Source organism: Salvelinus alpinus, chromosome 9, assembly GCF_045679555.1.
Source record: "Salvelinus alpinus chromosome 9, SLU_Salpinus.1, whole genome shotgun sequence".
NCBI lineage: Eukaryota > Metazoa > Chordata > Actinopteri > Salmoniformes > Salmonidae > Salvelinus > Salvelinus alpinus.
Window position 1 is genome coordinate 36329810 of NC_092094.1, and position 23493 is coordinate 36353302.

Below are 23493 nucleotides of genomic sequence, written 5' to 3' on the forward strand. Positions count from 1 at the left end.
ACAGGGCTAAATGTGTTGTGACCCCTGATGATGAATTGCTAGAGGCCAGCCTTACTGTGGGCCTGGAGCCCATTGATCTGCTGCAGATCCCAATGACACATCATCAATCCCTAGTCAACAGCTCACAGGGGGGTTGGAGGGGCCACAAAGGCCAGGAGGTCTTCACTCTGACCCTCACTCCTCCTGCAGTGGTCTATGATAAGAGAGGAACCGTACTAGAGAGACTCTCTCTCTCTCTCTCTCTCTCTCTCTCTCTCTCTCTCTCTCTCTCTCTCTCTCTCTCTCTCTCTCTCTCTCTCTCTCTCTCTCTCTCTCTCTCTCTCTCTCTCTCTCTCTCTCTCTCTCTCTCTCTCTCTCTCTCTCTCTCTCTCTCTCTCTCTCTCTCTCTCTCTCTCTCTCTCTCTCTCTCTCTCTCTCTCTCTCTCTCTCTCTCTCTCTCTCTCTCTCTGGACCCATGGATAAGTATTCAGTATAAGTATACTCAGATCAGTATTCACATGTATTTTCAGACGTGGATGGATAAGTATTCAGTATAAGTATACTCAGATAAGTATTCACATGTATTTTCAGACGTGGATGGATAAGTATTCAGTATAAGTATACTCAGATAAGTTTTCTCTGAAATAATATACTGAACTTTTGATCCAGTATTGCACCAGCCTGCATTGTTAAAGCAGACACACACACACGCACACACAAACATGTGTGGTTGTGGGACATCAGTCAGTATGAGGTCTGAACAGGAGCCATTGTGGACTGAGATCCCAGCCACACTGCAGCCCACTCTCTCCTCTAATATACCCAGAGATGAACAACGACGTCAGCCCGCAAGCAGCCTGCATGACGTCAACAGATATGTGCTTTGACCAGGACGTCATGTTGAAATTGTGGCCCACCATAACAGAGAGTGAGATCAGCTTTGAACAGAGGAGCAAAATAAAACAGCAGTATTTCAGTGCAAGCATCACTGTCAGTGCAATGGTACAATTATCTGTCTGCTCTCCTCTCCAATAACGCTGAGGTATTCCTGGTGCCCACAACATGTCCAGTGTTCATAGAAACACTCACGTTTTGTTGACCTGTGGGGGCTAACTTATATTTACAGAGAAGTGATAAGGATGGCAGAGTGTATACTAATAAAACACATTTTAACCAGGGGGAGATAGATTAACGTCAAATTGGATTTCAGGTCTCTCCAAATGAGTCAGCATTTCTCTATAAATCAGGTCTTCCTTATTAACACAGTAGCCATGTGCTCTAGCTCTGTCCAGTGATGGGTAACACAGAATGACAGCGTTGATATTGTATTCCGTTAGCTAATAAATTACATCATGTTGCTGGTCAACTAACTGAGTTGTGAAGATATGACTGGGTGAAAGGAACCAATGGGAGTAGCTCTGGGTTAGGTGAAGAGGGTTATAAAAAAAGAGCACATACATAAACCTCGGAGTGCATTCCATGCCTTCCTCTGCAGCCTCCATGTGCTGCACTCTGAGGCTCCTCCCCCAGGGCCACCCGGGCACGAGGCGGGAGCAGGATCTGGCATTCCACAGGGCTACGTGTGACGCCACACAATAGCTTAGGCACAGGGGCAGGAACAGGGGCAGGAGGCCTACCCTGCCAGTCCCAACACAACCAATCACATAAGGATGCATGGCCTCAATACAACAACCTTCTCACCAACCACGTCATGTCATATATTACTAGAACGTTTTTATTTACATCTTTTCTCTTTTACCCCATTTGGTAGTTACAGTCTTGTCCCATCGCTGAAACTCCCCTACGGGCTAAGGAGAGGCAAAGGTCGAGAGGCAAAGGTCGAGAGCCACGTGTTCTCTGAAACATGACCCTGCCAAGCCGCACTGCTTCTTGACACACTGCTCTCTTAACCCGGAAGCCAGCCGCACCAATGTGTCGGATGTAACTACGTCCAGCTGACGACCGAAGTCAGCTTGAAGGTGTCTGGCCCGCCACAAGGAGCCATTAGAGGGCGATGGGACAAGGAAATCCTGGCCTGCCATAACCCTCCCCTAACCCGGGCAAAGCTGGGCCAATTGTGCGCCGCCTCATGAGTCTCCCAGTCACAACCGGCTGTGACACAGTCTGGGATCGAACCCGGGTCTGTAGTAGACCGCTATGCCACTCGGCAGGCCCACAATACTTGTGGGCCTCCCGAGTGGCGATAATACAATACAATATTTTTAAAGGCCTTCCCAAATGTTTTGATTTGTGATATCTGTTATGTTCCTGTGCTGGTCAGCTGGTGAGGCTACTATACATATGGTCAAGGTTACAGACCTCCCGTCCCATCATCCAGACCACGTTACCATCAAAACACGGGAGCAGCGTTTGAACCGAGTCCAGTGACCAATGGGGACCGGAGGAGGGCTAATGGGCTTAAGTGAGTGTCCAGACTACCCACTGCTCTCCTAAGCCTGTTTGACCAGCTGTCTGTCTGTCTAAAGACGGCTAGAGAGTGCCCCACTCACGCACTAACTTAAGGGAGTGCTCTGAGAGGCTAAACACACTCCTGCGTAGCGGCCGCTCCTCCCATCTGTTCCACCAACCGCCAGCCTCTCCTCCAACACAACAAAAGGCAATATTGACTGGATGCAGAAAACAACAAGGGGCGAATCCAAAAAGGAAAAGCTAAAACTTTGAACTCCCTCAAAATCATACAAAAAACATCATACAAAACAAAAAAGTAATCCTCAGTAATTCAAATTGACTCAGAGCCCTACACAGATCCGGGGACCTGAGAGGACAGAACTGCTCTAGTCAGTATTCCGTGCAGCTCCTCGCCTGTGACATCCTTCAATCCCAAGAAGCGTTTAGCTGCAGATATTATGATATCAATCTTTCTAGAATTCTTATCCAGTCCGGCACTGCAGTCTATCACCATAGCAATAAATGCCAAAAAGTCCACAGCATTAGACTGCGGTGCCTCCACCATAGGGACCGTCACACTCCCACTGTCTTTCACTCTTTTTCGCTGCCTCGGCATAAGAGCAGTGGTATAAAGTACTTAAAAGTAAATTAAAAGTAAAAATACTTTAAAGTACTACTTAAGTAGTTTTGGGGGATATTTGTACTTGACTATTTATATTTTTGACAAGTTTTACTTTTACTTCACTACATTCCTAAAGAAAATAATGTACTTTTTACTCCATATATTTTCCATGGCACCCAGAAGTACTCGTTACATTTTGAATGCTTAGCAGAACAGGAAAAGGGTCCAATTCACACAATTATCAAGAGAACATCCCTGGTCATCCCAAACGCCTCTGCTCTGGCAGACTCACAACAACAACAACAAAGAAAAAAAAAATGGCACCATCTGGTTTGCTTAATATAATGATTTGTACTTTTACTTTTACCTTTGATACTTAAGTATATTTTAGTAATTACATGTACTTTTGATACTTAACTATATTTAAAACCAAATACTTTTACACTTTTACTCAAGTAGTATTTTATTGGGTGACTTTCACTTTTACATTAGTTATTTTCTATTAAGTATGCTTTACTTTTACTCAAGTATGACAATTGGCTACTTTTCCCAGCACTGCATAAGAGACACGCAGCTGTAAGGCTGGCGATCTCTGCCTCCTTCACCCTAAGAGGGCACTCAGGGAACTCATGTGCATGTTCTCCACCACAATTCCAACATTCATAGTCTTCTTCTATCTTAGCAATATGATCACTCATATCCAGTTTACTACAAACACATGACACATGTTCAAGCGCTTTGCAGTTTGTACATTGCAATACCCTGGGAACAAATGCTCTCACAAGATAATTCACATAACCCATCTTTGTGTATAGGGAGAGACTCCTCTTTAAAAAAAGAGTAGCACTGACACACTTCTCATTTCTTCCATTGACCATACGAGACAACCGACGAACACCAACTGCTCCAGAAGTTTTCCTCTTCATAATCAACTTCCCGAGAGACCCCCAAAATCACTCTTGGTGCCCTGAAAATTTAAGCAAGTCAACTCTTTTGCCTTCAATCTGGTGAGGCCCAATGTGCGCAAATTCGACCTCCGTTTCCGCCATTTTCCTCGCCACCATCTTCTTCTCCTTCGTTGGGGTTTTAAACCGATGTACATACCAATATTAGGTCAATTACCGCCACCTACCGGGCTGGAGTGTGATGGACACTATGAAGGTGTTCTAGATTCTACACTTTAGTCTACATGAATGGAGGAGGGACATTATTGCTGAGTGAATTAGTTTGTTCTGGACGAGTTTTGAGTAAATCGGGGAGGGTAAAGCTTAATCCCAGAGATGTGATCGTTCTTCTGAGCATTTGCCTTTGATGTTCATAGGTTTGACAGTGAAGGAGGACGTGATCTTTAGTTTCTGCCACTGGACAGTTGGGATATGAACCTGTGTTAGCCGCCAACTTTATCACCCACATGCCCCTATGGAGGTGGGCGAGGAGCAGAGGGTGAGTGACGGAGAGATCAAAGTACCCATCGCCACAGCACATAGAAGGTGGCACCGCCCACCACACGTATCATTTGTTATTCCTGATTATTATTTGACCATGCTTGTCACTTATGAACATTTTGAACATCTTGGCCATGTTCTGTTATAATCTCCACCCGGCACAGCCAGAAGAGGACTGGCCACCCCTCATAGCCTGGTTCCTCTCTAGGTTTCTTCCTAGGTTTTGGCCTTTCTAGGGAGTTTTTCCTAGCCACCGTGCTTCTACACCTGCATTGCTTGCTGTTTGGGGTTTTAGGCTGGGTTTCTGTACAGCACTTCGAGATATTAGCTGATGTACGAAGGGCTATATAAAATAAACGTGATTTGATTTGATTTGAGGCAGTGTTGCCAATTTAGGGCCCTTTCAGGCTGCCTTTGGGGAGTTTTGCCAATGAGAGTTTCTATGATTTTGATAGAGAGTTTCTATAGTTTTGATAGCATTAACCGAGTTTTCACACTCAATTCTGCCGCAAACTAGATTGGGAGAAGCTGACTGTGCAACAGAAGTTATAGCAACGGTGCACACACAGGCAGAGAAGCACAAGATACGGGGGCGTGTGGCAGGAGAGGGGGCAAAAACAAAACGCTACTTTGGGGACCACAGCTGTGGCACAGCAAGCAAATTGGTGCTGTGACATCGTCGTGGCAACATCAAAACGTAATCTAGCGACTGCTAGTGACAAATCAATGAGCCAGTAGCGGTTCTCACTGAAAAATTGTTGGCACCACTGGGTTGAGGAGCATTCACATTCTACTATGCTCGACACAACGTAGCATGCATGGTGATACGTCAGCAGTCAGCACATACATGTACAGTTGAAATCGGAAGTTTACATACAACTTAGCCAAATATATTTAAACTCTGTTTTTCACAACTCCTGACATTTAATCCAAGTACAAATTCACTGTCTTATTTTAAGAATGATAGTAGAGAGAATAATAGTAGAGAGAATTATTTATTTCAGCTTTTATTTCTTTCATCACATTCCCAGTGGGTCAGAAGTTTACATACACTCAATTAGTATTTGGTAGAATTGCCTTTACAATGTTTAACTTGGGTCAAACGTTTCGGGTAGCCTTCCACAAGCTTCCCACAATAAGTTGGGTGAATTTTGGCTCATTCCTCCTGACAGAGCTGGTGTAACTGAGTCAGGTTTGTAGGCCTTCTTGCTCGCACACGCTTTTTCAGTTCTGCACACAAATTTTCTATAGGATTGAGGTCAGGGCTTTGTGATGGCCACTCCAATACCTTGACTTCGTTATCCTTAAGCCATTTTGCCACAACTTTGGAAGTATGCTTGAGGTCATTGTCCATTTGGAAGACCCATTTGCGACCAATCTTTAACTTCCTGACTGATGTCTTGAGATGTTGCTTCAATATATCCACATAATTTTCCTCCCTCATGATGCCATCTATTTTGTGAAGTGCACCAGTCCCTCCTGCAGCAAAGCACTCCCACAACATGATGCTGCCACCCGCGTGCTTCATGGTTGAGATGGTGTTCTTCGGCTTGCAAGCCTCCCCCTTTCTCCTCCAAACATAACGATGGTCATTATGGCCAAACAGTTCTATTTTTGTTTCATCAGACCAGAGGACATTTCTCCAAAAAGTATGATCTTTGTCCCCATGTGCAGTTGCAAACCGTAGTCTGGCTTTTCTATGGCGGTTTTGGAGTACTGGCTTCTTCCTTGCAGGTTATGTCGATATAAGACTCGTTTCACTGTGGATATAGATACTTTTGTACCTGTTTCCTCCAGCATCCTCACAAGGTCCTTTGCTGTTGTTCTGGGATTGATTTGCACTTTTTGCACCAAAGTACGTTCATCTCTAGGAGACTGAACGCGTCTCCTTCCTGAACGGTATGACGGCTGCGTGGTTCCATGGTGTTTATACTTGCGTACTATTGTTTGATTTTCCCATGATGTCAAGCAAAGAGGCACTGAGTTGGAAGGTAGGCCTTGAAATTCATCCACAGGTACACCTCCAATTTACTCAAATATGTCAATTAGCCTAGCAGAAGCTTCTAAAGCCATGAAATCATTTTATGGAATTGTCCAAGATGTTTAAAGGCACAGTCAACTTAGTGTATGTAAACGTCTGACCCACTGAAATTGTGATACAGTGAATTATAAGTGAAATAATCTGTCTGTAAACAATTGTTGGAAAAATTACTTGTGTCATGCACAAAGTAGATGTCCTAACCAACTTGCCAAAACTATAGTTTGTTAACAAGAAATTTGTGGATTGGTTGAAAACCGAGTTTTAATGACTCCAACCTAAGTGTATGTAAACTTTCGACTTCAACTGTAGCTAACAGATCAGATCAGCTAACTAACATAGGTTTACAGAGTCACATCTAACAATACAAATCTTGGTTTTCTAATCTATTTTTTGGTTAGCTTATCATTTCTGTTGACTGTAAATACTTGATATGCATGCTTATGGTGTTATAACAATTCTCTTCTCACACAGTGATTTTTTTTTACTCCGTTGCTATGGTCACCGGTGGATGTCTTCCTCTGCGCGCGCGTGTGTGTGTGTGTGTGTAAAGAATATCATGCTGCTTGCTTAACGAGTGCCACTTCCTCCCGATTCAGCTCATATCTGGCGAGAACTCAGGACCTCTCACAAACAAAGGTCCTCCTCAAGCAACTTAGCCGATCATGTTTCCTCAATAGCTAGCTAATGAGGCAACGTAAGCAGGACACTTAAGGCTAAGGAGTATGTTTCACACATCCCCATGTGCTACAGTATGTGTGTGTGTGTGTGTGTGTGTGTGTGTGTGTGTGTGTGTGTGTGTGTGTGTGTGTGTGTGTGTGTGTGTGTGTGTGTGTGTGTGTGTGTGTGTGTGTGTGTGTGTGCGCAATTTATGGTTCACTTTCAAAATTAAAGTTCCTCATTAAAAGTGATAGAAACGGATAGCGGAATCATGCCATATTTGGACTAGATAATGCTAAACAAGGTTGGAATGTTGTTGCATAATAAAAAATGAATACAATAATTCATTATTTTGACAATAAAAATAACTGCTGATGTATTAGACTGCATAATTGCATTGGGGCATACTTATATGCACTGTACAATAGAGCTAAGACACTAATATTTGTGTAAACTCTAAATAGTTGTGTTCTACGGGTGTCACTGAGTAGGCTGATGCCACATTTCATGGGTGCACAATCCATTGGTAAGGCTGTACATGGCAATATGAATGACCAATACACACAACAGACTGACTAGAAAGGTAATTTCCCACAGTCAAAGTCCTGCAATAAGAGCAAAGACGCTAATATTTGTGTCAACTCTTCAAAATAGTTTTTTGTGGGTGTCACTGAGTAGGCTGATACCACGTTTCATGGGTGCACAATCCATAGGTTAGGCTCTACAGTGTATATACTGTAAGTATGCCCCCAATGCAATTATGCAGTCTAATACATCCACAGTGGAATTTCTCCAGCAAAAAATCCAGTTTATTGTCAGAATAATTCATTCATGTATTTAATTTACAAATGATGTAACAATATTCTAACCTTGTTTAGCATTATCTAGTCCACATATGGCATATCCATTATTTGTATCCGTTTGCATCACTTTCAATGAGGGACTTGTATTTTGAAGGTGAACCGCAAATTCCACTATTGTTCAGCAGGAGGACAAACACAACGTTGGCCAACGTTCAGATAGAAATGTATTATGTAGAACAAACATGCCTCTCTGATTATAAGGAATCATGTCAGTTCTATTCACGGCCTTTCTATCTGCAACGTTCCAAGACGATTTTGTACTGAACCTACTGAGCTACAGGATACGAGCTCCGCTCTGCCCGTCGCTTGTCTGTCTGGAAAGCCTCCGCAAATGAAAATGTGTGGTGGGCGGGGTTGACCCCACCCCGTTCCGTGTGCCGTGGCGGGGGGCTTCTCTACAGATAAGGCTGCAGCTACACACACACGTGTCTCTCTCTCTCTCTCTCTCTCTCTCTCTCTCTCTCTCTCTCTCTCTCTCTCTCTCTCTCTCTCTCTCTCTCTCTCTCTCTCTCTCTCTCTCTCTCTCTCTCTCTCTCTCTCTCTCTCTCTCTCTCTCTCTCTCTCTCTCTCTCTCTCTCTCTCTCTCTCTCTCTCTCTCTCTCTCTCTCTCTCTCTCTCTCTCTCTCTCTCTCTCTCTCTCTCTCTCTCTCTCTCAGTGTATTACACAAACATGTACTCTGCTGCTCCGCAGTAGCCGTGTCTCTAGTCTGCTGCTGTTCAAATGGCCATTCTTGGCAGTGCTGTGGTGTAAGAAAGAATCCATCAGAGGAAAGTGAGTGTCCCCCCAAGTGTGTGTGCCTCAGCAGCCATTTCCCTCCACACTCATCTCATTACAGCTACAGTAGTGGAGAGGAGAGCAGGTCCAATCAAGTGGAGGGGAAGAGGAAAACAACCACCACAGTACAGTCTGCCTGTCAGCTCGCTCTCATCCCTGTGCAGTACAGTACTCTCCCTCTCTCTCTGCCTTCCCTGTCTTACATTCCCTCTGCTGTTAACCAGGTATCAGCCTGGGATGATTGACTACATTAATTGCTTGGGATAGCTAGGGGATCTGTGTGTGTGTGTGTGTGTGTGTGTGTGTGTGTGTGTGTGTGTGTGTGTGTGTGTGTGTGTGTGTGTGTGTGTGTGTGTGTGTGTGTGTGTGTGTGTGTGTGTGTGTGTGTGTGTGTGTGTGTGTGTGTGTGTGTGTGTGTGTGTGTGTAAGTCAAAACGTTCACTTACAACCAGTCCTGATGGGTAAATGTCCCTGTGCTCCCTCTGTCTCCTCCTTAAAATGCAACTCATAAGAGGAACAGCGGGGCACTTAACCCCACTTTGTTAGAGGGACACATGGCACTCTCTCTTTCTCCGTCTCATTCTCTGTTCCTCCTCAACTCAGAGCTGTTCCCGTAAGGTGCGTCCCCACACCCCTTCCAAGTCGGTCGTCAGGGAGGCCCAGCGGAGTGAGTGTCTTGTTTACCTAGCTCACTGAGGTGGCAGAGCAGAGGGCTACCCTCATCTGCCAGCCTGCCTGCCAGGCCGCCTCCACAGCGAGCAGGTTAAGGAATGGCTATGAGAAGAACTGAACTGGTGTTGTTATGACAAACCTGTTTGCTTGGCTGGCCCTCTAGACAGGTGTCCAGTACTACATGGCCTCAAACCCATACATCTGCCAACAGGCAGGTGTCATATTCTCTAACATGTGATTAATAGTCATGTGAGAGCTGAGACTGGGGCGGTTGAGGGAATACCTCCGTGTTCTGTTGTACTGTATCATCATGGCACCTTTCTCCAGAGGGTACCTCTAATCCATTTAGTGAATTAAACAAAGGTATTGGTTCCAATCACATGGATAACAGAAAAAAGGGTACTGTTGACTCCACAGGGACTTCAAAAGGTTCCACCTGAGCCAATGGGAGAGTGAGGAGTAGTAGGCCATTCAGCTCTTCTTTCTCCAGGGTTAGAACAGCACACAGGTGAGCAAGCTAAGAGTAAGAGCAGGGCATTTCCATGTAAAAGGACCCATGAGCACCAACACGTGAAGTTCATAGGAGCATGTCAAATGAAAGCTAAGTCTATATAACAGCACAGTACAGTATAGTACAGCACAGTAGAGTACAGTACAGAGTAGAGCACACTAGAGTTGAGTACACTATAATATACTGTATTGTACTGTACTGAACTCTACTGTACTTTGCTTTACTGTACTGAACTATACTCTACTGTACTGAACTCTACTCTACTACACTGTTCTGTGCTATGCTGTTCTTTAATGTGCTGTGCTATACTGTTCTCTACTGAGCTCTACTGTGCTGTACTTTGATGTCCAAACTTGTGAACTATAATGAACTATGATTGGTTCAGATTTGATCTGGTCCGGAACAACCAAATTCGGTCTTGTTTCGGGCAGAGCTCATTAAAATAATATCAAGTGAGAAGAATAATACCCAAATATGCCAAGGAGGATATTGTATATTTCTACCTTTTTGTACTTATTTAAGATACATCCCCATGAAGAAAATGACAATCATTTCCATAATTATGCATTTCTGTGTAGTACAGATCAGGTACCGCAATTCTGTTACCGGGTGTAAATCCACTTCACTTACTGTAGTTCAATAACGAAAATAGATATTTCTTTAAAGTCAATGTGTCATGGCATAGCTGACACCCCATTATTTTCTGTGTAAAATGTTCAAAGTAGTCCTTGTGCATAGAGTTGTATGGTTTGTTAAACTTTGAAATCAATGGTTTTTGTTTGGCATACAGTTTAAGTGGAAAATCAGCGCATTTCCGTTACCGTGGAATTGACCAGCACCAACACATCAATGACACCTCCACATCAGACCAGTTACCTCAAAACAGCATAAACTTGCCAACTCATAGCATCACCTGCATGACAGCCTAACATAGCCCTTAAAGGGCAACTCCAAACAGTGCAAATCTACATTTGATAGAAAAAATATAAAATTAAAAGATTCTACTGAATGACAACATCATAAATTAAAACATTTTAAAAACACTTATTTCCAAACACTATGAGATTTGAGGTGACTTGGGGAGTAAGAAAATACCCTCCGACTAGAAAAGATCATCAAGGACATCAACCACCCGAGCCACTGCCTGTTCACACCGCTACCATCCAGAAGGCGAGGTCAGTACGGGACAGGTGCATCAAAGCTGGGACCGAGAGATTGAAAAACAGCTTCTATCTCAAGGCCATCAGACTGCTAAACAGCAATCACTAAATCAGAGAGGCTGCTGCCTACAATGAGACCCAATCACTGAACACTTTAATAAATGGATCACTAGTCACTTTAAAACTTCTTATGGCTGGGTGCGCTATTTTCACATTCGGATGAAAAGCGTGCCCAGAGTAAACTGCCTTCTACTCAGGCGCAGAAGCTAAGATATGCATATTATTAGTATATTTGGATAGAAAACACTCTGACGTTTCTAAAACTGTTTGAATGAGGTCTGTGAGTATAACAGAACTCATTTGGCAGGCAAAAAACGGATAAAAAAATCCAACCAGGAAGTGGGAAATCTGAGGTTTGTAGGTTTTCAAGTTTTTGCCTATCCAAGATACAGTGCAAATTTGGTCCGATTGCACTTCCTAGGGCTTCCACTATATGTCAACAGTCTTTAGAACCTTGTTTCAGGCTTCTACTGTGAAGGGGGAGCGAATAAGAGCTGTTTGAACCAGGTGTCTGGCAGAATGCCATGAGCTAAGTCAGGCGCACGGCCGTGAGAGCGAGCTCTGTTCCTTTTCATTTCTAAAGACAAAGGAATTGTCCGGTTGAAACATTATTGAAGATTTATGATAAAAACATCCTAAAGAATTATTCTATACATTGTTTGACATGTTTCTACGAACTGTAATAGAACTTTTTTGACTTTTCGTCTGGACTTAGTGCTCGCGCGTTGTGCATTTGGATTACTGGACTAAACGCGCAAACGAAAAGGAGGTATTTGGACATAAATTATGAACTTTATCGAACAAAACGACATTTATTGTGGAACTGGGATTCCTGGGAGTGCATTCTGATGAAGATCATCAAAGGTAAGTGAATATTTATAATGCTATTTCTGACTTATGTTGACTCCACAACATGGCGGGTATCTGTATGGTGGCTGAGCACTGTACTCAGATTATCGCATGGTGTGCTTTTGCCATAAAGCTTTTTTGAAATCTGACACAGTGGTTGCATTAAGGAGAAGTATATATTTAATTCTATGCATAATACTTGTATCTTTTATCAATGTTTATGATGAGCATTCCTGTAAATTGATGTGGCTCTCTGCAAAATCACCGGATGTTTTGGAGGCAGAACATTACTGAACATAACGCGCCAAAGTAAACTGAGATTTTTGGATATAAATATGAACTTTATCGAACAAAACAAACATGTATTGTGTAACATGAAGTCCTATGAGTGCCATCTGATGAAGATCATCAAAGGTTAGTGATTAATTTTATCTCTATTTCTGCTTTTTGTGACTCCTCTCTTTGGCTGGAAAATGGCGGTGTTTTTCTGTGACTAGATACTGACCTAACATAATCAGATGGTGTGCTTTCGTCGTAAACCCTTTTTGAAATCGAACACTGTGGTGTATAATACTTGTGTATAATACTTGTATGTTTGAGGAATTTTAATTATGAGATTTCTGTTGTTTGAATTTGGCGCCCTGCACTTTCACTAGCTGTTGTCAAATCGATCCCGTTAACGGGATTTCAGCCGTAAGAAGTTAAACAATGCAACTCTAAATAATGCCTCTTCAATGATGTCTATATATCTTACATTACTCATATCACATGTATATACTGTATTTTATACCATCTAGTGCACCTTGTCTATGCCGCTCGGCCATCGCTCATCCATATACTTACATGTACATATTCTCATTCACCCCTTTTAGATTTGTGTGTATTAGGTATTTGTTGGGGAATTGATAGATTACTTGTTAGATATTACTGCACTGTCGGAACTAGAAGCACAAGCATTTTGCTACACTCGCATTAACATCCGCTAACCATGTGTATGTGACCAATAAAATGTGATTTGAACTGAGCTTTTTTAGGACCTTTCTTATCTTTTTAATCATAGAAACGTGCTGTTTTCACATATATAGTCACTGGTATGTTGCTGGAGTTAGTGTATATGAGGTTGAAAAGTGGCGGAATTGCCCTTTAACTCTTCACCCTGATTCCCCATTCCCCCAATGCATGGAGAGAAACAATGGAAATCCCAAATACCATTCGGTATCCGCTAATCGTGATTAACAGTTTTAAAAAGAATAAGACGGGCGGAATTTGCTATAAATACCCTGATTTGTTGGGGTCTAAGAGGCTAAATGCGGCATGCTGGAGTAGCTGTGCTCTGACGCACTGGGGTGGGCTGAATAGGGAGTGATGTTTTGGGAGACTAATTTCCCGTCATACATTCTTTATTTGAGCCGTGTTCCTGTGACTGTTTAAACTCCTCTAATGCCCGTCATGCAACGGAGCACAAAGGGTTATTATACGTAGAGCAGGCATCGTCATGGTGACAGGACAGAACTAGAACTAGGCCCTCTGGTTCTTCAACAACCCACTGCTAGCCAATGAGGAACTCCAGATCCCCAATGCGCTCTTTAATTTAGCGACAATTTAAGATGATACCGTCTCAGAACTCCTCCATATTTTCCACTTGCTTGCTCTGGACCAAATGACACAGGGAAAAACAATGAGTCATCGGTTAAATGTGCCGGCTTACATTGTTTAATTGTACTGATCCACTGAAAGGAGGGTAGGAAACGATGAGCACCGAAGTGCCAGCTGTGACAGAACTGTCTGTCTGGACTGAGGGTGAATTGAGGAACGGGGTCTTGGGAGGACAGAGGTTGTGTCCTATTTTTGCCTTGGTAATTACATAAAGTGTCACACACACATTGTGTCCTCTGTAACAATAGAAAAGTAACAACAACTGCATCAGCCATGACATGAGAGAGAAAAAGTAGCCTTTACGTAATCCTGTCCAGATCAGGGTTTTTTATCCTGGGTAAGCAGGCCAGCAGTGCCCACAGGGTGAGGAGAGGTCTCCCAGCTCTGCCCTGCTCAGCAGCTGTTCTACTAAAGATGAGCAGGCCAGGGAGAGCAGGAGGAAGAGGAGGAGGATGAGGGGATGGGAAGAGTAGATAAAGAATAAATAGAGGACAAAGAGGAGATGAAGAGGAGGAGAGGTGGACTAGGTGAAGAGAGAGGCTAACAGCTTTTGGCCCAGATAGAGCAGATCCAGAGGTCATCAGACAAGACAAGTCATGAGAAAACAATAAACATTCCGTGAATTCTTCTCTCTGCGAGGGCAAGACAATGAAATGAGCACCCCTAGCAGTGGCCTACAAAAGCAATAACAGTGAGGAGCTAGTGGTCTCTGTCCTCCTATTGTGCGGTTATGTAAAGCTGCAACTTAAAATAACAAGAGAGACAAACTCTCATAAGCTAGACATGACATAATAACAAAGCCATGCCAATCAAGTAAGGGCACTCTGAGAGCCCGAGTCCATACCAGCCAACCCGACACACTTATCTTAACCAAGAATCTGACTGTTGCTTGACTTTGGTTTGAAGAGCCTCATCTCTCATTGCTGTCTCTCTCCGGCCCAGAGGCCACTGTCTGTCTCCTCTCCTTATCTACAGCCCAGCACAAGGAATCCCTAAAATGCAGCAGGAATGCCCACCAGGGAGGCCAGCCATGGGTCAACTGACTCCTGAGGTGAGTCTCTCTGAGGGGATCAAGGCTCCACCAACAGGGTGCTGGGTTAGGTAAGAATGCCCCACCGTGGCTCATATCACATTCTCCATGCCAGTATTCGTTCCAAGAAACCTAGACCGTTTGGTTTCACAGTAACCTTTATGAGTAGCTGTTTGATTTTCAGTCACCATAGAGTGCCTTCGGAAAGTACTCAGACCCTTTGACTTTATCCAAATTGTGTTACGTTACAGCCTTATTCTACAATTGATTAAATTGTTTTTCCCCTCATCATCTACACACAACACCCCATAAGCAAAAACAGGTTAAGAAATATTTGCAAATGTATTAAATATAATATTCTGAAATATCAGACCCTTTATCTGAAGTATTCAGACCCTTTACTCAGTACTTTGTTGAAACACCTTCGGCAGCGATTACAGCCTCGAGTCTTCTTGGGTATGACGCTACAAGCTTGGCACACATGTATTTGGGGAGTTTCTCCCATTCTTCTCTGCAGATCCTCTCAAGCTCTGTCAGGTTGGATAGGGAGTGTCGCTGCATAGCTATTTTCAGGTCTCTCCAGAGATGTTCGATCGGGTTCAAGTGCAGGCTCTTTCTGGGCTACTCAAAGAGATTCAGAGACTTGTCCCATAGCCACTCCTGCGTTGTCTTGGCTCTGTACTTAGGGTTGGTGTCCTTTTGGAAGGTGAACCTTCGCCCTAAGCTGCCACCACCATGCTTCACCATAGGGATGGTGCCAGGGTTCCTCCAGATGTGATGCTTGACATTCAAACCAAAGAGTTACATTTTCGATTCATCAGACCAGAGAATCTTGTTTCTCATAGTCTGAGAGTCCTTTAGGTGCCTTTTGGCAAACTCCAAGCGGACTGTCATGTCCTTTTACTGAGGAGTGGCTTCCGTCTGGCCACTCTACCATAAAGGCCTGATTAGTGCAGTGCTGCAGAGATGGCTGTCCTTCTGGAAAGTTCTCCCATCTCCACAGAGGAACTCTGGAGCTCTGTCAGAGTGACCATTGGGTTCTTGGTCACCTCCCTGACAAAGGCCCTTCTCCCCCGATTGCTCAATTTGACCAGGCGGTCAGCTTTAGGAAAAGTCTTGGTGGTTCCAAACTTCTTCCATTTAATAATGATGGAGGTCACTATGTTCTTGGGGACCTTATATGCTGCAGATCTGTGCCTCAACCCAATCCTGTCTCGGAGCTCTGCGGACAATTCTTTCAACCTCATGGCTTGGTTTTTGCTCTGACATGCACCGTCAACCGTGGGACCTTTATATAGACAGGTGTGAGCCTTTCCAAATCATGTCCAATCAATTGAATTTACCACAGGTGGACTCCAATCAAGTTTTAGAAACACCTCAAAGATGATCAATGGAAACAGGATGCACCTGAGCTCAATTTCGAGTCTCATAACAAATGTAAATAAGGTATTTCTGTTTTCTAAAAATATGTTTTGGCTTTGTCATTATGGGGTGTGTAGATTGATGAGGAAAATGTTTTATTTAATCCATGATAGAATAAAGCTGTAATGTAACAAAATGTGGAAAAGGGGAAGGGGTCTGAATACTTTCTGAATGCACTGTACGTGTCATACCAGCACCTCACGGTGTAGTTGACAGGGCGTTATTACCCAGTGTCCATACAAGGCACTGTGTACTTCCCTCCCCATGGACAAAATGCCAGGAGAGCCAGGGCAAAATGAAATCCCGGAGAGGCTTTTCTTTTCAATAACGTCTGTGTGCTCGCTTGTTTATTCCTGGTTGAGACATTTGCTTCCATGGGTTTAACAGAGCGGCACACTCTCGAAAACTCAATTAGCAGATTTATAGCCCTTCAGCCTCAAGTCACACACTGGCTGGGAGAGAAAGAGGAGAGGGAGAGCAAAGAGCAACCGGGCTGCCCAGATGGACACGGACTAGCCTTGGATTACACAACAATAGGCTAATTTACATCTTGGAACCAATTCAATAATGATAGAAGCAGTGAAATGCAATATTCAGATCAAATAAAAAGGCCATGGTGCTACTTTGCCAAATGCCAACCAACGTAACAACAAGACTACAATAGAATGACTTCTCTATTCCATTGTCCATTTTAAGAAGCCAATGTGAGGTCATCTGGCGCCTTGTGTCTCTTCTCCTCCAATGGGAGAGCAAAGTGTAAAACTGCGTGGAGCAGAGTAAGTCCAGAATAAGTGCATTCTCCCAGTGTTGATGATTCTTAGACAGACTCCAAACTAACAGCCCATTAATCCCCAGTTGTAAGAGGCCATTAGCAAAAAGAGGGGCTTCAGTCTGCTGAGGAACATAGCCTAGCTTTAGCTTACAACACTCAAAGTTAGGCTGAGGCCTTTGATGACTCATGAAGACTGATGCCAAACTGGACAAATGGTAAACGAAAGAAAGGCTCATGCAGACGGGATTGAAGTGAGGATTTGTCTTCCCTCTGATGGGGTAGTCCAGTCATCCATCCATCCATCTCTCCTTCCTCCTGCTCATAGCAGTGAGGTGACACCACCATTCTCAGGAACTTAATCCGAATGAGAATGTCTTTGCTCTCAAAGGATGCCCGCAGCCCAAGAGGGAGATGGATGCCAAACAATTAAATGGAAACTCACTGGTTCAACAGTCACGGTCTGGAACCGTTTTAATAAGCTGGAAACTATTTCCAAAATGGTTGACGGTTCTGATGGCGACCAGAGACAAAGGGCCTCATTGTAAAGGGAGAGCGTGTATTTTTCTTCACTGATCAAGTTCACTGCCAAGAGGCAAGGAACAAGCGACAGACCCAAGAGCTGTCATCTGTTGTTTTTTCATACCCCCTGCCCCCACCACCACAAAAGGAGACAGAAGAGACGTCCTCCATTGAGTGCTGCTAGAGAATGCCACACTATAACCATCCCCACCATGGCCTATTGCCAATATCTGAATCAATCTATGATAACCCTAATCTTCCCCCAGTCAAAGGGGATGTAATTACTTGGGGAAGTTAAACTCAGTAAAACCAAAAAACATTTCTGGAATGGGTGTGTCAGTTCACACACAAAAAAATACTAAGAGAAAATGATTCAGACAGATGCACTTCTTCTCAGCACAATGCCATCGTTACAATTACAAACAGCAAACAGTGAGGAGACAGAGCTGCTTTTCTTTTACACTTCTCTCCACAGTTTCCAAGCTATGGCTCACAGCTGTAATCCACAAAAATAGCCAATGCTTTTATTCTTTAAAGAAATTATGAAAGAGATTGGTGTGTTTTGTTACTATCTAATCATGGCATGGCGTTGTTTAATGACAGTCATTTATTTGTTTAAAATCTACACTACCGTTCAAAAGTTTGAGGTCACTTAGAAATGTTCATGTTTTTGTCCATTAAAATAACATCAAATTGATCAGAAATACAGTGTAGACATTGTTACTGTTGTAAATGACTATTGTAACTGGAAACAGCAGATGGAATATCTACATAGGCATACAGAGGCCCATTATCAGCAATCATCACTCCTGTGTTCCAATGGCACGTTGTGTTAGCTAATCCAAGTTTATCATTTTAAAAGGCGAATTGATCATTAGAAAACCCTTTTGCAATTATGTTAGAACAGCTGAAAACTGTTGTTCTAATTAAAGAAGCAATAAAACTGGCCTTCTTTAGACTAGTTGAGTATCTGGAGCATCAGCATTTGTGGGTTCGATTACAGGCTCAAAATGGCCAGAAACAAAGAACTTTCTTCTGAAACTCATCAGTCTATTATTTTTCGGAGAAATTAAGGCTATTCCATGTGAGAAATTGACAAGAAACTGAAGATCTTGTACAATGCTGTGTACTACTCCCTTCACAGAACAGTGCAAACTGTCTCTAACCAGAATAGAAAGAGGAGTGGGAGGCCCCGGTGCACAACTGAGCAAGAAGACAAGCACATTAGAGTGTCCATAAACCGTTAAACACATCTCAAGTGCAAATGCTGTTCAGCAGCTCAAATCAGCAGGAAGAAGGGCTTTTTTATTAGGAGGGAAGACTACCATGGATCGCTGAAGTAATGATTATGATCACACTTCCTCAATTTAAATATTATGGGGACACCTATAGATTTCGCAGCCAAGCAAGCATGAGTTATCAGTGTAGTAGCCTATTATTGTCTAGACATGACGTTGAATTATCTTCACCCCTAGAATAAAACCTCCACTCCAGGCTTCAATCATAAGAATCAATTGAATTAAAAAATATTAAGAATTACAGGGGGCAGTTTGGAAAAACTAATCCTGTGTGAATCGTCCTCTGGAATAACGCATGTGCTTGGATAATAATTACATGACCAGCATCTCTATCAATACTAGTCCCATCCGAATAGGGGTATATAAAACGGCAAAGAATAGGTGTATCGGCGTGGAGAGTGCGCCATATCATCCCATGGGAATCTGTCAAGGCTGCGCACAGCAGAATTATCACTGAAATAATCTACTTCCTACACCAAATTTTCTATATTCAAACAAAATAGGCCTTTTTATAATCTGATAAGCAAATGGGCAGCAGCATGCACATGCCAATCCCCTCCTAGTAGGACTGTGATAATGAGGTGGTGTTTCAGCGTGTTTTAGGAGTCGAGCAATAGTCGACTCCTTCGACTCCAACTACAGGAGTCGATGTCGACTCCCAAAATCCTGGAGTTGTTCACCCCTAGTGGAAAGTCTGAATTTAAACAGAGGAATATAGAACAAGCTGCTGTCACATCAGGTTACCATGACAACGGTCGCAACAACAGGATCAAAGTTTAATGTCTCTTGCTCCTTGACGGATAAAGCAATGGCTATATAAAAGGTGAATGCCGGTAATAAATAGGTCAAAATTGGGCTGTTTGAAAGGGGATCATATAAACATTGCCCAATTGTTTTTATAGGCACATACCAAGAATCCTTTGTGAAAGACTTGATTTTGAGCTCTCTTAGAATTCAGTATTTCCTAGTTGTTTTTACTTCAAGCTAGGCAATTGTCATTTAATGTTCTCCTCTTAAATGTGTGGTAGTTTTAAGATTTGTATTAGGATCTTTTCTTTGTTTTGGAGTCTATTTTTATTGATAGTGTAAAGAGTCATGCTCCATACAGAGTGAGTGAACTGCTCTGAATCCAATGCTATGGGGGAGCACAACCTCTCTCTGTCTCCGCTCTTTACCAAGCTTGATACATTAAAAGTATTTTAAGTGATCTCCGCTTCCTTGTTTCTCTTCAAGCTGCGCAACAGCACACTAGCCCATTGTGATTTTGCATTGAAGTGTATGTAAATATCGAAGGGGGTTGCCATTTCTTAGCGTGTAAGTACGTGCTCTGGAGAACGCACTCTCCATGCTGCCATGGAGACAGACACCTCTGTGCACTGCGCGTCACTTTGTGCCTGCGGGTGTTAGAAAGTGCTGCACACAAGCATATGTTTAAACTCTTGGCTCAAAACAGGCCAGCGCAGTGGGAGGAAGCGGCCTCTTGGAGCACACCAAAGAAAGGCAGCGCAGCGGCCTCTTTTCAAGTGGACGGCGGAGAGGCGGCCTGTGATTTATGGAGTGAGTGTGAGCTGAGCGGGTCACGTCCTGCCGGAGAGCTTGGCTACTGGGGAGGTGGACGGACGGGAAAAACTCTGAATGGAGGGAGGGAAGGAGGACGGGAGAGAAAGGGGGAGAGGTGGGATAGAGAGGAGAGAGAGAGAGAGAAGGAGGAAGTCCATCTCCCCACTGCACTCATAGGTCTGTGGGCTGGATCACACACAACACTGACATCTCTGTAAGGCGAGGTCTAGATCAAACAAGCCTGTCACCTCCTTGTCCCACTGCTGATTCTCAGGGTTGATATATGGGCAGCTGAAATGGCAAAGTAAGCTTTCCTCTTACTAATCACCAACTAAGGCTGCTGAGAAACTCACAGGAGATAGAAATTAACATCAGAAAGCACAAAACACTTTTCTGATTGATAAAACAACTTTCTTTAAAACTACATCAAAAGTTTATTTCCAAAATGCTATATCCACCAAGTTTTTTTATTTAGTTTATTTTTCATCAGAAATGATGGCACACCTTCATGTGTGTGTGAAGTATTACTGTTCTCAGATTTTTTATTCTTAGATTTTAGACCTGCAATACACCAGTCTCAACGTCAACAGTGAAGAGGTGACTCCGGGATGCTGGCGTTCTAGGCAGAGTTGCAAAGAAAAATTCATATCTCAGACTGGCCAATAAAAAAGAAAAGATTAAGATGGGCAAAAGAACACAGACGCTGGACAGAGGAACTCTGCCTAGAAGTCGCCTCTTCACTGTTGACATTGAGACTGGTGTTTTGCGTGTACTATTTAATGAAGCTGTCAGTTGAGGACTTGTGAGGCGTCTGTTTCTCAAACTAGACACTCTAATGTGCTTGTCTTCTTGCTCAGTTGTGCACCGGGGCCTCCCACTCCTCTTTCTATTCTGGTTAGAGACAGTTTGCACTGTTCTGTGAAGGGAGTAGTACACAGCATTGTACAAGATCTTCAGTTTCTTGTCAATTTCTCGCATGGAATAGCCTTAATTTCTCCGAAAAATAATAGACTGATGAGTTTCAGAAGAAAGTTCTTTGTTTCTGGCCATTTTGAGCCTGTAATCGAACCCACAAATGCTGATGCTCCAGATACTCAACTAGTCTAAAGAAGGCCAGTTTTATTGCTTCTTTAATTAGAACAACAGTTTTCAGCTGTGCTAACATAATTGCAAAAGGGCTTTCTAATGATCAACTAGCCTTTTAAAATTATAAACTTGGATTAGCTAACACAACGTGCCATTGGAACACAGGAGTGATGGTTGCTGATAATGGGCCTCTGTACGCCTATGTAGATATTCTATTAAAAATCAGCCATTTCCAGCTAAAATAGTCATTTACAACAGTAACAATCTCTACACTGTATTTCTGATCAATTTGATGTTATTTCAAAGGACAATTTATTTTGCTTCTCTTCCAAAAACAAGGACATTTCTAACTGACCCCAAACTTTTGAACAGTAGTGTATTATATAGTAAGAATTCATATCTTGGAATAACAGAATATAAAACTGTTTTACTATAGAAACATTATAATCTGCTCTTTGCGATCATGTAAGGAAATTAAAAAAAACTGACCTGAATGAACCTCTCAAGGATGATTTCAAAAAGTAGTTTTTTTCATCCATGTTGGATGTGATCACACCGCGTGCTTTCTCTACTTTCAAACTCCCCACCAGTTATTTTGGCTGAAGACAGGTAGCCTCCTAGCAATTTGTAGTTTAAGTTACAAACTTAAGCATATTACCCCATCATTTATTTGCTAAATATAAAGTTAAGAAAAAAAAGTTGAAATGGCAGTGTGCATTCCCCCTGGCTAAATGCCAAAGCATTTCTGTGACATTAGACAAGAAGTACTCAAGGACAGAACTACATACATTTCAAAGGAGAGAATAAATGCATTAAAAGCATTTCTGTGAAGCTTTGTGATTGACAAGGACAGGTTTGATGTCGGACAACAATATAATGTTCATGATTTAATGCGTGCCAAAGACCGGTAAGATGAAAAGCGGGTCGCCAACCCCTCAGTAAATTACCGCAGTCACGAATAGGTTGGTTGGCGGAAATAAAAGCACAGGCTTTGTTACCGGCAATACTTTTCAGATATAAAGAAAAGACAGCAAAAAGTTGGTGGCAAAAGCATCCTTGGTGGTCTGAAATATTTCCTTTACTTAGCTCTGCATACTTACACAATTACACCAACACTTAATGCTTTCAGTTAATTCAAACATGGCCAGTGCATCCAACAGTGTAAAAAGTTCAAAAGCATTCCATGTCACTCCGATAGCATAACCACTCAGTTAGGCAAGGGGGCGGCTCAGTCTTTTTATGATCATGAGGTCTCCTGTGGGATAGCAGGCTAAAATAATACCAATGGCAACACTGACTAACTAAGGGAGCGGGACAGAGTCCAGCATGTCTGACTATGTACCAGACAGTCATGCCAACATAATGCCTCACCATCTGACTCATCCTGGTTGACTGAACCTTCTCCTTCCTACAGTAGCCTACCTCACATCTGACACACTAGGAATCCAACATGGATTACAATGTTTCTACAATCCAAGATAGTTCAAGAAAAGGATTAAAAAATGCAGGGGGGGAAACGATGTCTTAGTGCAGTATCTTTCCATCTTAGCTGTGCTCTCTAGAGTGTAGATGAACTCTCACACACAGACAAAGACACTCAGACACTCACACATCACTGCTTGGGTTCAGACCTGAACTCTCCATGCTACTCTGTACTGAGGATAACCAACACCAACTCAGCCATCTAAGCACAACGTCAAAAACACACAGAAAAATCCCTCCAGACTCATTCCTAGCTTCTCTGTTGGTCAGAGGAGTGGGAGGAGAGAGACAGGAAATGAGATTCAGCAAGCATTACATCAGCAGCTATAGGGCCACAGTCCTCAGTCCAGGCTGTGAAACATGTGAACCTTAGCACCTGTTGCACCTGCCTCTCCTCTGCCCGCTCAGCCGGTGCTGTGCTGAGGAACCCTGTGACACTTTTCTAAGGTCACCACTGTCTCCCACTGTGACAGCAAAGTGGAGGGAAAATGTCAGGCAGGGAGACATCGTCTTTCCTCTGTTAAGCCCCTAGCGAGGCTCCAGCCAGCCCCTGTCTGCCTGGCTGTCACAAGATCACGTTACATCAACATTCCCTGTGCTGCACACCAGATGAAGTCAAGGACCA

General features: G+C 43.2%; 1 protein-coding gene across 2 annotated transcripts in view; it reads right to left on the reverse strand.

Annotated features, from left to right (window-relative positions):
- Positions 1–23493, reverse strand: part of igf1ra (insulin-like growth factor 1a receptor) — a 120145-nt gene that overhangs the window by 68783 nt on the left and 27869 nt on the right. The gene's annotated exons all lie outside the window — the stretch shown is intronic.